The sequence below is a fragment of the Carcharhinus amblyrhynchos genome, chromosome 5 (genome assembly GCF_965287045.1).
Source record: "Carcharhinus amblyrhynchos chromosome 5, sCarAmb.v2.hapA, whole genome shotgun sequence".
Lineage (NCBI taxonomy): Eukaryota > Metazoa > Chordata > Chondrichthyes > Carcharhiniformes > Carcharhinidae > Carcharhinus > Carcharhinus amblyrhynchos.
Genome location: NC_137328.1, coordinates 8054072 through 8068154, shown reverse-complemented (window position 1 = coordinate 8068154; position 14083 = coordinate 8054072). Strand labels below are relative to the sequence as shown.

The 14083-nt window shown below is 48.3% G+C and overlaps 1 protein-coding gene across 2 annotated transcripts in view; it reads left to right on the top strand.

Annotated features, from left to right (window-relative positions):
• The first annotated feature begins 1972 nt into the window (after positions 1-1972).
• The window catches only part of LOC145342892 (A-kinase anchor protein 2-like), a 145889-nt gene continuing 133778 nt past the window's right edge, over positions 1973-14083 (top strand). Inside the window, exon 1 of one of the 2 annotated variants that reach the window (XM_080188453.1) lies at positions 1973-2139. The gene's annotated coding sequence lies outside the window, so the exon portion shown is untranslated. Of the gene's footprint in view, positions 2140-2538; positions 2575-14083 lie in introns of those variants that run through there. The other variant, XM_080188454.1, reaches the window with a different exon arrangement.

The window sequence follows — 14083 nt, the reverse complement described above, 5'->3', positions numbered from 1 at the left end:
TAGAGGTAGTTTGGACAGCGAGAACCCTTGAAAAAGATTCATAATCTGCTCATGCACTTTCTTATTGTTACATTAACATGCATTTTATAACAAAATGTGACAAAAGTTTTGAAATGCAACATTGTGAAATGTTAACACCCAATTGACACTCAATGGCATTATCGTTGCTTCATTGCCCGCTATCAACATCCAGAGGGTTACCATTGACCGCAAATTGAATTGGGCTAGCCGAATAAATACTTCAGTTACGACAGCAGGTCAGAGGCTGAGATTTCTGAGACAAGTAGCTCACCTCCTGACTCTCCAAAGTCTGTCCACCATCTACAAAGCACAAGTCAGGAGTGTGATGGAATACTCTTCGTTTGCCTGGATGAATACTCCAGTACTTAAGAGTTCACTCCATCCAGTTCAGAACAGCACATTTGATCAGCACTCCATCCAACTTCTGAAAGGTTCACTCTCTTCACCACTGACACCTAATGGCAACAGGGTGTACTATATACAAGATGCACTGAAGCATTTTCCAAACCAAAACCACGGCACACTGCTGCCCCACAGCACCAGGGACCTGGGTTCAATTCTGGCCTCGGGTCACTGTCTGTGTGGAGTTTGCACGTTCTCCCTGTATCTGCGTGGATTTCCTCCGGCTGCTCTGGTTTCCGCCCACACTCCAAAGATGTGCAGGTTAGGTTGATTGGCCAGGCTAAATTGCCCCTTATTGTCAGGAGGACTGGCTAGAGTAAATGCATGGGGTTATGGGGATAGGGCCCGGTTGGGATTGTTTTCATGCAGACTCAATGGGCTCAATGCTCCGGTTTCCTCCCACAGTCCAAAAGACGTGCTGGTTAGGTGCACTGGCCATGCTAAATTCTCCCTCAGTGTATCCAAGCAGGTGCCGGAATGTGTCGACTAGGGGAGTCTCACAGTGACTTCATTGCAGTGTTATTGTGAGCCTACTTGTGACGCTAATAAATAAATAAATACGTTTTTGACTGCCTGCTCTAGTATCTCTTTCTGTCACTCAGCATCCCACTTGTAATGCTCTTGTGAAGCCCCTGGGGGCATTTTAACCAGTGGGAAGCTCAAGGTGCTATTTAAATGCAAGGCATTTTTTTTTTGGTTCTGATTGGGTGGAATGGAATGGGCGGCACGGTGGCACAGTGATTAGCACTGCGGCCTCACAGCGCCAGGGACCCCGGTTTGATTTCAGTGTCGGGTCACTGTGTAGATTCTCCCCATGTCTGCATGGGTTTCCTCCGGGTGCTCCGGCTTCGCCCCTCAATAAAAGATGTGGGGCGGATTGGCCGCACTTAATTGCCCCTTAGCGTCAGGGGGATTAGCAGGGTAAGTATGTGGGGTTAAGATAGACCTGGGTGGGGTTGTCGTCAGTGCAGGCTCGATTGGCCAAATGGCTTTCTGCTCTGCCTGGATTCTCTGATCATAGAAGAATCATAAAATCCTACAGCACGGAAGAGGCCATTCAGTCCATCGAGTCTGCATCGACTACAGTCCCACCCAGGCCCTATCCCCATAACCCCATGCATTTCACCCTAGCTAGTACCCCTGACCCTAAGCTGCACCCACTCTAGCATTGGGAGCGAATGGGCTGTGTCTGAGCTGCCAAGTTCTTTGCGTCGTTAACAGGGGATCTACTGTACGCGGGGGGGGGGGGGGGGGGTTCTGAAGGGGTTAACTGGAATTCCTGAAGTGTGACTTGCTTTTTAAAAACAGTGGACTCAGTTCTGATTGGACCAGTGCTTAGTTCTGGGTCTCCTGTGCAGGGAGGAGGGGTGGGGGGGAGTGGTGGATGGTTGCTGTGACTGAGATGCAGTGAGTCAGACTGTGCATTGACTGTGAGATCTGTCCTCCCCCCACCCCACCTTTTGCACTGATCTCTCTTGTCTCTGTTGTGTGCATTGAGCGATCCGAGACAGAGAACGAAACTGCACACACACTGCCTGGAATTCATTTATTATTCAAAAGGGAAACACAGAGAGAGAGAGGATCGGAAATAGAACCGAGTGGATTGCAGTGGTCAATTTCCCCCTTCTCAGTTTGGAAGCATCAACAAACTTCACTGCAAACAGCCCCATTTTGCAACTCCGACTCTCGAGGAATAAAGTTGCCAGTTACCATCGGGTAAGTGTGTGTGTGTGTGTGTGTTGGGGTGGGGGGTGTGGTAGCTCAGATGGGACACAGAAGATGGACTAACTGCTCTGAAAGAGATATTGATGGGGCTTTACTGGGAAATTAAATGTAAATTTAAATGCAGCCTGCAGACTCTCTCTGTGTGTCTCACTCTCTCCTCTCTCAATCCCCCCCCCCACGCTGCGGTTAAGTATTGGATTTCTGGAGAAGCCGCTACTGCAGCAGCCTCGGTGGTTTGGGGATTTTTGTCCTGCGTTCTGCCCCAGCAAGGACAAGAGAGAGCTGGGGGTGGGGGGAGAAGGAGGTGGGCTCCAGATCATTTCCCCACCCCCCCTCCACAACCCATCCCAGCTCCCCTGGACAGACAGGAGGGGGGAGGTCAATGGGAGCTTCAGCTCTGTCTTGTCTCCTTGTTTGAATGAAAAGGTGAGCCTGGGGTGGGGGTGGTGGTTTTTGGTGGGTGGGTGGGCTGTGGGGTGGGTGGGCGCTGTGAGGAGAGATCTTAAAAAGCGGGGGGGGGGGGGGGGGGTTTCCAATCTTTCGTGGTTTGGATTGAAATGTGATCCTGGACTTTAGAGTGGGGAATTTTCGTTGTGTGAGGGCAGATCTGTAATAAGGTGAGAGTGGGAAGATAATTAACACAGCATTGGGTGTCTGCTGATATATATGTGTGTGTGTGTGTGTGATGTATGTCTATAATACGTGTGTGTGTACATATATATATATATATATAAAAGTGTGTATAGAATTCATAGAAACCCTACAGTGTAGAAAGAGGCCGTTCAGCCCATTGAATCTGGACTGACAGCAGTCCCACCTCAGCCTTATCCCCATAACCCCACATATTTACCCTGCTAACCCCTCTAACCTACGCATCCCGGGACGCTAAGGGACAATTTAGCACGGCCAATGCACCTAACCCACACGTCTTTGGACTGTGGGAGGAAACCGGAGCGAACCCACGCAGACACGGGGAGAATGTGCAAACTCCGCACAGACGGTGACCCAAGCCGGGAATCGAACCCAGATCCCTGGAGCTGTGAGGCAGCAGTGCTAACCACTGTGTCACCTATATATATATGTGTGTGTATGTATATGTGCATTTTACATATACCTACACATGTATCTATATCATGGAATCACACATCACCATTTGGCCCTTCATGCGTGTGCTAGCATTTTTTAAAATAATAATTAATTGAATTTGAAAATCAATGGCAAGACTGGCATTTATTGCCCAGCTCTAATTGCCCTTGACGAGGGGATAGTGAGCTGCCATCTTCAACCACTTCAGGGCATTGTTGTAGACGTGTTCACAATGCTTTTAGGAAGCTCCAGCATTTTGACCCGTGCCAGTGCAGGAATGGTGATACACTTCCAAGTCAGGATGGCATGGAGGGGAACTGTGATAGAGTGGACAGCTCAGTAGCACAGTGGTTAGCACTGCTGCTTCACAGCTCCAGGGACCTGGGTTCAATTCCCGGCTCGGGTCACTGTCTGGGTGAAGTTTGCACATCCTCCCCGTGTCTGCGTGGGTTTCCTCCAGCTTCCTCCCGCAGTCCAAAGATATACAGTTTAGGTTGATTGGCCATGCTAAAAAAACAATTGCCCTTAGTGTCCTGAGATAGTAGATTAGTGGGTAAATATCTAGGGATATGGGGGTAGGGCCTGGGTGGGATTGTGGTTGGTGCGGACTCAACGGGCCAAATGGCCTCTTGCTGTACTGTAGAGTTTCTATGAACTTGCAGTGTTGCCTGCTGCACTTGTCCTACAAGGTGCTGGAGATTGCATGTTTAGAAGCTGCTGTCAAAGGAGCACTGGGGAGTTGCTGCAGCACATCTTGTATATCATACTCACTGCTGCCGCTGTGTGTTGTTAGTGAGTGGGGGGGATGCTGAATGTTGAAGATCGGGTGCTGACCAAGCAGGCTGCTCTGTTCTGGATTGTGTCGAGCTTTGTGAGTGTTGTTGGAGCCGCAGTCATCCAGGCAAGTGGAGAGTATTCCGTCACACTTCTGACTTGTGCCTTGTAGACGGTGGAAAGGCTTTAGGGGCAGTGGTCAAGAGATTGAGTTACTCATCAGAGGATTCCCAGCCTTTGACTTGCTCCCATGGCACGGTGGCACAGTGGGTTAGCACTGCTGCCTCACAGCGCCAGGGACCCAGGTTCAATTCCAGCCCCAGATAACTGTCTGTGCAGAGTTTGCACCTTCTCCCCATGTCTGCGTGGGTTTCCTCCGGGTGCTCTGGTTTCCTCCCACACTCCAAAGACGTGCAGGTTAGGTTGATTGACCACGCTAAATTGACCCTAGTGTCAGGGGATTAGCAAAGTAAATGTGTGGGGCTACGGGAATAGAGCCTGGTGGGATTGTCGTCGGTACAGACTCGACGGGCCGAATGGTCTCCTTCTGCACTTTAGGGTTCTATGATATAGCTACAATATTTATAAGGCTGTGTCAACTCTATTGTTTCTGCATGAGCACTCCAGTTTCCTCCCACAGTCTGAAAGACGTGTTGTTTAGGTGCATTGGCCGTGCTAAATTCTCCCCGAGCAGGCACCGGAGTGTGGCGACTAGGGGATTTTCACAGTAACTTCATTTCAGTGTTAATGTAAGCTGACTTGCGACTAATAAACAAACTTTAATATTAAGGGGGACAGATACAAGGCAGGTAGCTGGAGTTAAGATGCAGATCAACAATGAGCTAATGGAGCAGCAGAACAGGCTCGAGGGGCTGAATGGCCTACTTGCATTCCAATGTCTCATTCCGCTTCCTTAACGGTCCTCTACTTAGAAGTGCTATACAAATGCAAGTTGTTGTTGTTGCTATATTGAGCTCCAAGCTGACAGGAGATCAGCAGAAGCCAGTTCAAATACAAGAGCCTGCTTGCACTGTTGATGACATTGGGATATAATCCAATCACAGAATAAATGAGTAGAAGGGCTTTGGAATAGGCCCTGAATAAAGTAGACTCTCCTATTCTAATATGATCCACTGGCTTTTGTATGTATTAGGGTTTATGGAGAAGGGCTGACTGTATTAGAAAGGGCCAGAGCAGCTGAAGGAGTTTTTGTTTCATGCCGATTGTAATACAAGATAGGGGTTGAATAATATGCAGAGCAGGATCTTCCACAGTAGCAAGCTCATTTACCATTGTCTCTGTTAATTGCCTCTTCACACATGTATGTCACCCCTATTCTATGAAATACGATAGAGTGGTTATTCGTTCCTACCCTCTGGAAGTTTCAATTCCGATATATTTATATAAACACGTTCGCCTTCACTGCGCTTTGCACTGTCTATGGCACCAGGAATTTTATTGGCCTCCCTATGGCTTCCTTGACCCCAGTTTACAATATTAGATCATTTGCCCGGCTGGTTTGTGTTAGGAATAATCAGAGAATCATCGAATCCCTACAGTGCAGAAGGAGGCCATTTGGCCCATCGAGCCTGCGCCAACCACAATCCCACCCAGGCCCTTTCCCCATAACCCCACATGTTTACCCTGCTAATCCCCCTGACGCTAAGGGTCAAGTTAGCATGTCCTAACCTGCACCTCTTTGGAGTGTGGGAGGAAGCCGGAGCACCCGGGGGAAACCCACGCAGAGGCGGGGAGAACACGCAAACTCCACACAGTCAGTCACGCAAGGCTGGAATCGAACCCGGGTGCCTGGCGCAGTGAGGCAGCAGTGGAACCACTGTGCCATTGTACCACCCAGAGTGAAGGGTGAAATAGACGGATAGGGTGAAATAAACTAAATTGGTGCAGCAGTTTGGGGGGGGGGGGGTGCATGGTGACACAGTGGTTAGCACTGCTGCCCCATAGCACAGGGACCTGGGTTTGATTCCCAGCTTGGGTCACTGTCTGGACTGTGTGGAGTTTGCACATTTTCCCCATATCTGCGTGGGTTTCCTCCGGGTGCTCCGGTTTCCTCCCGAAGTCCAAAGATGTACAGGTTAGTTGCATTGACCAGGCTAAATTTTCCTTCGGTGTATCCAAACACGCGCCGGAGTGTGGCAACTAGGGGATTTTCGCAGTATCATTGCAGTGTTAATGTCAGCCTAGTTGTGATACTAATAAGAAAACTTTACTTTAAATTAAAACAAAATGGGAGGAGTCTGGCGTGAGCAATAAAAGCTGGCATGGAGCAGTTGGGCTGAATGTGCTGTAGACTCAGTATAACTTTGATAGACACCGTTTGCAGATTGTTAGCTGTTAATCATGAGCCGCAGTCACACTGCCTGTTGGGTAAAATGCCCTGGAAATTTCCAGAGTGAGTTTAATTATCAAATCGAGGAGGGTTAATTATGGTAATTAATTCACAAGTTGAGTTGCCCATGCAGCAATTCAGAAAACTGTTCACTTGGAAAGTCATTAATTTTTTTTTAAATGGAGAATAATTCGTGCTGATGGGGCAGGAACTCAGAATGGAGTCGTACAATACCTACAGTGCAGAAGGAGACTAGCCAGCCCATTGAGCCCTCACCCACCTACCTTTTATAATCTTGCCCAGGTCCTATCCCTGTAACCCCATGTATTTACCCCGCTAATCTCCTAACCTATACAGCTGTGGCACGGTGGCACAGTGGTTAGCACTGTTGCCTCACAGCGCCAGGGACCCGGGTTCGATTCCCAGCTTGGGCCACTGTCTGTGCAGAATCTGCACGTTCTCCCCATGTCTACATGGGCTCCCTCCGGGTTCTCCAGTTTCCTCCCACATTTCTGAAAGACGTGCTAGGTAGATGGATTCTCTCTCAGTGTACCCAAACAGGTGCCAGAGTGTGGTGACTAGGGGATTTTCACAGTAACTTCATCGCACTGTTAATGTAAGTCTACTTGTGACCCTAATAAATAAACTTTAAAACATTTTGGGACACTAAGGGGCAATTTAGCACGTCCAAATTACTTATGTGCACATCCTTGGAGCGTGGGAGGAAACCGGAGCACCCTGGAGGAAACCCACGCAGACATGGGGAGAATGTGCAGACAGACAGTGACCCAAGACTGGAATAGAAAGCAGGTCTCTGGTGCTGTGAGACAGCAGTGCTAACCACTGTGCAGCTGAAATCTCCAATGCAGTTGAATAAGAAATTTTAGGACTGAGGATGGGGAGGGAAATTAGGCAGATATCCGAGTGGACAAATGTGAAGGGTTTAGGCACCGTAAGGATCCCAGCTTTGGTGAATCTTGACGGCAATGAGGACCAACAGGTGAAGATGGACTCCCTGAGACAGGGGAACTTCCAACCCCAAATGTAATCATGAAGCATTGTGGACCTGGGGAGAAAATGAGTCAATCGTTTTATTTTACATTTGATTCATTTTCTTGCTGGAGGTTTTTTTTTTGACGATTTCCAGATTGTCACGTGTGTGTCAGCGGGTAACACTCTGAGTCAAGACGGTTGTGGGTTCCAAGAGCCCAGGTTCTTGAGCACAGTGTCTAGTGGCAGTGCAGGATTGAGTGAGTGCCGCATTGCCTAATGGAGGAGATGGAAAACTGATGCTCTCTCAAATAGATGTAAAGGATACCAAGGCACAATCTAATGGAGAGAAGGGAACTTCTCCCTAATTGAGCAATCTAATATTTATCCCTCAATTAATAAATACAGATTATACCACCATTATCACATTACTGTTTGTTTAATCTGGCCATTCGGCCCAGACTTTCTGTGCTGGCTCTTTAATGGAGCCATCAAATTAATTTTACTTCCTTACTGCATCCTCAGGGCCCTGTAAACAAAAAAAAACTTACTCTTTAAATATTTATCCAGTTCCCTTTTTTTTCATTCATTCATGGACCATGGGCATCGCTGGCTGGCCAGCATTTGTTGCCCAAGGGCAGTTGAGAGTCAACCACATTGCTGTGGCTCTGGAGTCCTTCCCTGAAGGGCATTAGTGAACCAGATGGGTTTTTCCGTCAATCGACAATGGTTTCATGGTCATCAGCAGATTCTTAATTGCAGACTTTTTTTATTGAATTCAAATTCCACCACCTGCCGTGGCGGGATTCAAACCCCGTTCTCCTGAACATTAGCTGAGTTTCTGGATTAATAATGTAGCGACTGTGCCACGAGGCCATCACCTCCCTTTTGAAAGCTACTTCTGAATTTGTTTCCATTGTCCTTTTAGGGGCATTCTGCATGCTCTGCTTTCCTTCTTCCCTGTGTACTCTATGAACAGTATGATTTGTCTGTACACTGCACAATAAACATTACTTTTCACTGTACCCCACTACACGTAACAATAACATATCAAATCAAAGACATCCTTCCTAATGTTTTGTGCCTGATTTTTATTATGAGCCTCGCGTTTTCCTCTATGCTATTTTCCTACATAGCAATGCAAGAAACAATACCCCACTGTACCCCAATACATGTAACAATAAATCAGATCAAATCCTCTATTTTTGGCCTCCTTCACAGCCCTGATTTAAATCGCTCCACCGCTGGTGGCCGCACCTTTTTCTACTTTGGGCGTAAGTTCTGAAATCCCCTCCCTAATTGTCTCTTTCCTCCTTCAAGACAATACCAAAACCCTAACTCTGTGAACGAGAGTTTTATCCCAATGTCTCCGTCTGTCTCTGTGCCAATGCTCTATTCTAACACCCTTGTGAAGCACCTTGGGACATTGTCCTACATTAAAGGAGCAGTGTCCGACTGCAAATATTTGGAAAACTAAGTGACACACAATCATTAATGTTTTGGGTAGTTACAGGAAGTTTGGAAGTGGTTCACACACCCCATGTTTCAATCCCTCTAATGTTTATGCCAACATTCAGGATCTGTGATTGCTGCACCCCTAACATCCTGTAACAATCCAAAATATTTGCACGTACGTAATAACAGCAAAAGCACTTTACACACTGTTTCCACTTGCAGAGGCACATTTAATATTCAGCAGAATAGGCTACTCCTTTCCTATCCTCCGAATTTCCCGCATCCACAGATCATGGCACGGTGGCACAGTAGTCAGCACTGCTGCCTCACAGCACCGGGGTCCCGGGTTCAATTCCAGCCTCGGGTCATTGACTGGGTGGAGTCTGCATGCTCTCCCCGTGTCTGCGTGGGTTTCATCCGGTTTTCTCCCACAGTCCAAAGATGTACAGCTTAGGTGGACCGGCCATGCTAAAATTGCCCCTTCGTTGTCGGAGGGACCAGCAGGGTAAATGTGTGGGGTTTCAGGGATAGGGTACTATTGTTGTTCCTGGTGCAGGCTTAATGGGCCACATGGCCTTCTCCTACACTGTAGGGATCCTACGATTTTATGACCATCATACATAAAGCAGAACTTGTGTTTCTGTAGTACTGACCCTTCTCAGAATCACTCCATCGCCCTTTGCAGAATAAATGACATTGTCCAGTTGATTTGCTGCGTAGACAATTATAGGGACAAAATGGCACCTCCCAAACACACGGGCTGTACCAACTAGAAGAGCAAAGGCAGTATGTGTTTGAGAACATCATCACTTCCATGAGCAAATAGGTCAAACACACGCCACAAAACCTCCTGCTGATTAATGCCTATTGTACCCACCTCCATTGATGAATCAGTACACCTCCGTGTTGGAACGCTGAGCACTGAAGAAGCACTGAGGGTTGCAAGGACACAGAATTGCTCTTGAGGGTGGGGACTTTAACAGTAGCTGGGTAGCATCACCACTGAACTGCCTCAGGGACATAGCTCCTGGTCTGAGCCTGTGACAGTGCAGCCAGAGCCAACACAATGGGAGAATCAACTTGACCTCATTGTCCCCCAGTATACAAGTCAGAAAGGCCTCTGTCCAAGACATCGTTGGTAAGAATGGCCATCGTACAGTCCTTGTGGAGACAATGTTGCATCTTCACGTTGAGGATCTCTCCGTTGTTATTGTGTGGCACCACCACCATGCTAATTATGTTACATTTAGAACAGACCTTGTAGCTTAAGGCTGGGCATTTATGAGGTGTTCTAAACCATCAGCAACAGCAGAATTGTGTATAACCACAATCTTGGGGCCTGACCTCACTCTATTCCTCACTCTACCATTTGCACCAAGTGAGGGGACCAACTAACGTTTCCCATTAGAAGAAGGTGGAAGAGAGTACGTCCGGGTGCACGGGGTCCTTAATTGTGTTGGCTGCTTTTCCCAGGCAGCAGGAAGCATAGACAGACAGGAGTCTGGTTTGCGTGATGGACTGAGCTGCTTTCACAACCCTCGCGGTCTTGGTGGGAGCAGGACCCATACAAAGCTGTGATGCATCCGGAAAGGATGTTTTCTGTGGTGCATGCTGTAAACGTTAGTGAGCACCGTAGCAGACGTGCCAGATTTCCTTAGCCTCCTGGGAAAGTAGAGGCATTGGTGGGCTTTCTTAACTATAGCGTCAGCATGGAGGTACCAGGACAGGTGGTTGATGATCTAGACACCTAGAAACCTGAAGCTGTCAGCCATTTCCACTTCATCTCTGTTCATGTAGACAGGGGCAGGGCCTTTAGTACACTTCCTGAAGATAATGCACCTCTGCAGTAATGTACTCTTAGAAGGTTTGAAGCTATTATTACACTATAGTTGAGGAATTAAGATAAAACCTGCCTTCGGTATGTATCACTGGGGATTCCCTTGACAGTTGGTGAATGATATTGAGTCACACAGTGCCAACTCCTGATTGAAAGAATGGGAGAAAGCTTGATAGGATTGGCTCCTGGGACAAGGGAGTTTGGTTACCTGGATGGATTAGCAAAGCTGGGGTCATCCTCTTTCAAAGACAGAAGGTTGAGCGGAGAATTGTATGGAGAATAGTGAGTGGATAGAGTGAAATTCTTCCTGTTGGAGAAAGGATAAAACACCTTCGGGCAATGATTTAAGGCAAATGGTGAAAAGATCCTAAGAGGACATGGTGAAAAGATCCTAAGAGGACATGGGGAAAAATCTTGTTATTAAGTGAGTGATTGGGATCTGGAATGTACTACCTGAGGCAATGTTGGAGGCTGATTCAATTGTGGCTTTCAGAAGGGAATTATAAGTTCCATAGAGCCCCTATGGTACAGGAGGCCATTCAGCCCCTCGTGTCTGCACTGACTTTTTGAAAGAGCACCTCAGCCAGATGGTAGCCAGGCCTACTCCTCCACACCTATCTTGTACCCTCACGGCACGGTGCTCAGCACTGTTGCCTCACCGCGCCAGGGATCCGGGTTCAATTCCCAGCTTGGGTCACTGTCTGTGCGGAGTTTGCAGGTTCTCTCCATGTCTGCGTGGGTTTCCTCCCACAGTCTGAAAGACATGCTGGTTAGATGCATTGGCCATGCTAATTTCTCCTTCAGTGTACCCAAACAGGCGCCGAAATGTGGCAACTAGAAGATTTTCACCATAACTTAATTGCAGTGTTAATGTAAGCCTATTTGTGACAAGAACAGTACAGCACAGGAACAGGCCCTTCGGCCCACCAAGCCTGTGCCGATCATGTTGTCCTACCTAGACTAACCACCTGTATCCCTCCATACCCTACCTGTTCAGATAAGTCTTAGATGTCGCTAATGTATCTGCCTCAACCACACTAACAAAATAAGCTAAACTTTTTCATTTACCATGGCCAATCCACCTAGCCTACACATCTTTAGCGTGTGGGAGAAAACCGGAGCACACGGAGGAAACACCACTAAGCACGTGGAGAACACGCAGACTCCACGCAGTGACCCAAGCTGGGAATTGAAGAAGGGTCCCTGATGCAGTGAGAGAGCAGTGCTAACCACTGTGCTGCCCAAAAGGACTTGGGGTGGGGGGGGTGGGGAAACGTTTGCAGTGTGGAAGCATTGGGGGTGTTGGTTTAGCTATTTTGCCCTCGCAGAGGTCCAGCATGGACTCAATGGGCCGAACTGCCTCCTGTAATCGTTGCGTGATGCTATGATTTTATGATCCAGCGACCTCCGAGCTAGAAAGGGTTGCCAGTCAAAGACGTGTTTGAGCTCCACTGCTGAAAAACCCACAAAGCTTTCGGCAGTCAGAATGGCCATTTTGGGAGAGTTGTCAATGAGAGTGGAACTGTCCGCAATGCGAATCAGTACCTTTGAAAGGGAGAGCTCAGGATAGCACTGGAGAGGGGTGTCAACCACCAAATGTTTATTTATTTCAGCATTTATGTATATCGTGGAAAATCATTCTGTTTTGAGCTGATTCTGCTTTTTAACAACATCAGCCAAGGTGACCCCAATTACAGATTCAATTTTAGCCTGCGTTGCATTCAGGCCAGCCAATTCTAGTCAGCAGATTAAACTGCAAATACAAACACATTCTTACAGCAGCCACTGGAAGCTGGTGGAAGTCTGCGTTTGGCTGCTCACCATTTCACTCGTGATGTGTGCCATTGTTGTCCGGCATGTGGGTGCTGCCGCCAACCATGGTGCCGCCCCACCGCGGTATTGCCACGGGAGCTGGAAGGGTTTCCGGTTGAAATCCTGACGCTCTGAGGGCTTGGTCATTCCCTTGAGGCTGACACTCGCGATGCAGTGTGGAGGGAGTTCCGCTGTCACACCGATTCTCAACGTGTATGTGTGTGTGTGTTGAGCTTAGAATCCCTACAGTGCAGAAGGAGGCTATTCAGCCCATCAAGTCTGCACCGACAACAATCCCACCCAGGCCCTATTTCCGTAACCCCACACATTTACCCAGCCAATCCCTCTAACCTACGCATCGTGTGACACTAAGGGGCAATTTAGCATGGCCAATGCACCTAACCCGCACATCTTTTGGACTGTGGAAGGAAAGCAGAGCACCTGGGGAAAATCCACGCAGACATGGGGAGAATATGCAGACTCCACACAGACAATGATCCAAGCCAGGAATCGAACCCGTGTCCCCTGGAGCAGTGAGGCAGCAGTGCTAACCACTGTGCCACCCTAAGGCTTTGTCCCAAGATCCAACATTCAGTCTGGGTAATGTGTAAGCTGCCTTATTTTTGTGATTTCTTTTTTCCTCTAAAGGCAAGTTTTAAAAAAAAAAGCTCTTCTGGTTAACGCATCCTTTGCATGGCAGCGCGGTGGCACAGTGGTTTGCACTGCTGTCTCTCAGCACCAGGGAGCCATGTTCGAATCCGGCCTCACGTGACTGTCTGTGTGGAGTTTGCACATTCTCCCCGTGTCTGCGTGGGTTTCCTCCCACCACCCAAAGATGTGCGAGTTAGGTGGATCGGTCCTGCAAAATTGCCCCTGACAGTCTGAGGCACTGGCAGGTTAAATAAGTGGGACTGAGGGCTTAGGTGGGATTGTTGTCAGTGCAGGTTTGATGGGCTGAATGGCCTCCTTCTGCACCGCAGGGCTTCAGTGATTCTCAAGATATTCCAAAGCACTTTGCAACCAATGAAGCATCTTGGAAAGGTTCAAAACTGAGATGAGGAGAAACTACTTCTCCCAGAGGGTTGTGAATCTGTGGAACTCACTGCCCCAGAGTGCCCTGGAGGCAGAATCAGTCAACAGATTCAAGACGGAGATGGCTGCGTTTCTGATGATGATCTTATTAACACCCCCCCCCTCCCCCCTGTTACTCCTCATCAAAACAGTGGCCGCGAGATGTTGTACTCTCACCTGAGAGGGTAAATAGGGCCTCACTTTAACATTTCACCCAAAAGACAGCACCTACAACAGTGTCGCGCCGCCTATAAGTCGGTTAGCCCCCTTGGCTGGACGCCTTGTTCGCGGCGCAGAGCCACACCAACAACGTGGGTTCAGTTCCCGTGCCGGCTGATGTAAGTCGTGAAAGTCCCGTCATCTCAACCTGGCCTGACGTATGGGGTGGCGACTTTACCCTTCACCTTTACTCTGTTCGACCACCACAGGCCGTGTTGTCAGGTTCACAGGTTGAAATGAACCTTCCAGGTTCCGTCACCTCCCACAAGATTTGTAAGTGCGACGCCGGTGGCCCACACTGAGCTTGAAGGGTGGTTATGTAGAGTTGGTTAGGGGGGGCG